The sequence below is a fragment of the Azolla caroliniana genome, unplaced genomic scaffold, assembly GCF_043228905.1.
Source record: "Azolla caroliniana isolate FFs.n. ecotype wild unplaced genomic scaffold, voAzoCaro1.0.p SCAF_13, whole genome shotgun sequence".
NCBI classification, from domain to species: Eukaryota; Viridiplantae; Streptophyta; class Polypodiopsida; order Salviniales; family Salviniaceae; genus Azolla; species Azolla caroliniana.
The window spans coordinates 4,493,108-4,496,730 of NW_028230448.1; positions in this window are offsets into that span (position 1 = coordinate 4,493,108).

The following is a 3,623-nucleotide window of genomic DNA, read 5'->3' on the forward strand; positions in this document are numbered from 1 at the left end:
CTGGCCTGACTGCTCCGTTTCCTGTTGAGACGAGCCACCTTCTGTCCAACCGGGGGTGTGCTTGGCGAGGAGCTGCTACCGTTTCGTCGTTTTATTCGGCGTTGTTTTTGTCGATCGGCCTCGTTTCCTTGCTTGAATGGCTAGTGGCAGTGATACCAATAGGAATAGCCATTGTGCCACTGCAGTCGAGGCCTTCTTCCCATCCTCAATCAAGTGAATGGTAGCCCGCAAGGAATCTGTCACTATAACCAGCCAGTCGACCTTCAGGCCTTCATACGTCGCAATGATAAAACTGACTTTGTTTTTAGGCATAGTTGGTGGGCGATGATGCACAAATCCGTATTCGATTAACACCCATGCCACCTCCCAAAATAGAGGGCCATCGTTGCCTTGTGTGCGGTATGCTTTGCTAGCTATGGAGTACTCACTAAAGTACTCTATCAGTGTCTCAATGGAGGGGTTCTCGATGGAGCAGAGGTCTCCTTCCGGTAGGCCGGTAAGGGCCTGCACCATGGCTTATGTGATCTCCTCGAGGTCAATCTGTAATGCGACCTTCTCGGTTCTTCATGCGATGGTGCCTCTGCTATACGGAGGAATCCCTCCAATTCGTATCTGCTGAGCCAATCTTTCGCCATATCGGATAGAGCCATTGGTCTCGTGTCTTCTTCTTCGCTTACGTTGCTCTGATAGAGTTCCTTTCTGCTGGTGCACGTTTGTGCTCTTTTGAAAACCTGTAAACACCTCTACTCATTGAATATCCTATTTTCTAGAAATAACAATGCCTTTGTTAACCGGATGTTTTGTGCCCCCATTCTGTCCAGCCACCTTATCTTGATTCCCGCGCATCCACGTCGTGTACCATAATAGTGACAGGAACTACATGCTCCCGATGAACGATGCTCGGCCACAACCGAGCTTAGAATCATACACAGAAAACAGGAAATGATAGCACGACACAATGGAGAGAAGAGTACACAAGATGTTTACGTGGAAAACCCAAACACGGGAAAAACCACGGCAGTCCACTAACTGCTAACTATCACTATGTAACAATATACAATAGATGAACACAGAGGCAAGGACCTCTTGTTCACTGTCTTCGCCATAGGCGGCGGTTACAACAGAGATACGAACTCTTCGTCTCTTTCTCTCTCTCTCTCTCTCTCTCTCTGTACACAGTTGCGCGCTCTAATCTTGCGCCAACAAGAATGACAATAACTATATTCTTCTCTGTTTGCCCTAAGTCATATTTATACTAATATGACTTTTTAGCTATTTACAAATATAGCCCCGATGAACTCTCAGAAACATATTTACAAATATGTCCCTTCATCTGGTGAGCACTTCTCACCGGGCCTTCACCATCCGGGTCTTGCCGGGTACTCCTCATCCGGTGCTTGCCGGGTACACCACATCCGGTTCACACCGGGTCTTCCGTAACCGGGTACTCCTCATCCGGCACTTGCAGAGTACACCACATTTGGAGGGACCTGTTTCCCAACAAACTCCCCCTTCACTCCGGCATGGGGTGTCTTAACTGTCTGATCCGCTTCCGGCATGCATCCAGCTTGTGAGGTATCAATACTTTGGTCAGCATATCTAACCCGTTCTCGGCCGTGTGGATCTTCGTCAGCGCGAACTCTCGATCTTCTACTCGCTCCCGGATCTAGTGATACCTTCGCTGGATATGCTTCGTCCAGGAATGGTAGGTCGCATTCTTAGCAAGGTGGATGGCACTTTGACTGTCACAATAGATACGGTATTCATCTTGCCGGATACCGAGCTCTCCGATGAAGTCCTTCATCCATAATATTTCCTTGCCGGCTTCCACAGCCGCCATGTACTCCGCCTTCGTGGTTGACAATGCAACCGTCTTCTGCAGCCTCGACTGCCACAAAACAGTTCCCCCTGCATATGTCATTACATACTCGGATGTAGACCGGCTGGTATCCACATCAGCCGACATGTCCGAATCGGTAAAATCGTCAAGTTGAGGTTTTCCGGAGCCGAATCGTAGACACATATTCGAAGTGTCCTTCAAGTACCGGAGTATCCATTTGACTGCGTTCCAGTGCTCCTTGCCGGGATTGCTCATGAACCGGTTCACCACTCCGACAGCGTATCCAATATCTGGTCGAGTACACACCATTGCGTACATTAAGCTCCCGACAGCAGAGGCATATGGAAACTTCATCATATCCGCCTTCTCTGCTTTCGTCTTCGGGCTTTCCTTACTAGATAATCCGCAGTTTGTCGGCAGTGTCGATCCGACCGGTTTCGCATCTGACATGTTGAACCGCTGAACCACCTTTGTCACGTATTTCTCCTGTGACAGCCACAATTGCTTCGTTTGCCGGTTTCGGATGATATGCATCCCCAGCATTTGTCCTGCCGGACCCAAGTCTTTCATTGAGAAGGTCCGGTTGAGAGCCTTTTTCAACATCTGTATTTTGGCTTGGTCCTGCCCGACGATCAACATGTCGTCCACGTACAAAAGGAGTATCAGGAAGTCGTCTCCTTCGAACTTCTTCACAAACACGTAGTGATCGGCTTGCGTCTTGTGGTACCCTTGATCGGTCATGAAGGAGTCAAACTTCCGGTACCATTGCCGGGGGGCCTGCTTCAACCCGTAGAGGCTCTTCTTCGACCGGAAAACCAAGTGTTCCTTCCCTTTCTCCACGAATCCTTCCGGTTGCTGCATGTAGATCTCCTCTTCGAGGTCACCGTGAAGGAATGCCATCTTCACGTCTAGCTGCTCTACCTCGAGGTCCATGCTTGCCGCTATACTTAGCACCGTCCGGATGGAGGTCATCTTTACTACTGGGGCAAATATCTCGTCGAAGTCCATGCCCTTCTTCTGTTGGAACCCCTTCACCATGATCCTGGCTTTGTATCTCGGGGGGTTGCCGGCATCTCCCGGTTTCAACTTGTACACCCACTTGTTTCGGAGTGCCCGCTTTCCTTTCGGCAACTCCACCAGTTCGTACATATGGTTCTCATGCAGGGAATCCATCTCATCCTGCATGGCACTTAACCATTTTCGGCTGTGGGTGTCATCCTTCGTTTCTTTGAAGCTTTCTGGCTCCCCCTCATCGGTTAGCAGTACATGCTTTGCATCCGGAAATCTCCGGGGGGACCTCTCTCTAAGAGGATATCTCCGTCTCTGGGCTTCGGTAACCAGCTCCTCCATTTTCTCTTCATCTGAATCCGATTCGGGGTCTTGGTCGGTTCGGGTTCCAGCTTCCTCTACTTCTTCTTCTGCCGGTTCGGTATCCTCACCGTAACCGGCTGGTTCCTCGAGTGTTAACCGGTCTCTTGCCAATTGGGTCTGCTCATCGTAGAATCGATCCTTACCGGTCGACTCGGAGTTCATTATCTTCTTCTCCGACTCCCAGTCAGCGACCGTCTTGTCCTCCATGAAGATAATATCTCGACTCCGGAATACCTTTTTGTCGACCGGGTCCCACACTCGGTAGCCGAACTCATCGTCGCCGTAACCGAGGAATATGCATGGCCGGGTCTTTGGATCTAACTTTCCTCTCCGGTCCTTAGTTACATGCACGTACGCGAGACACCCGAATACCTTCAGATGCTGGTAGGACACTTCCTTACCGGTCCAGACT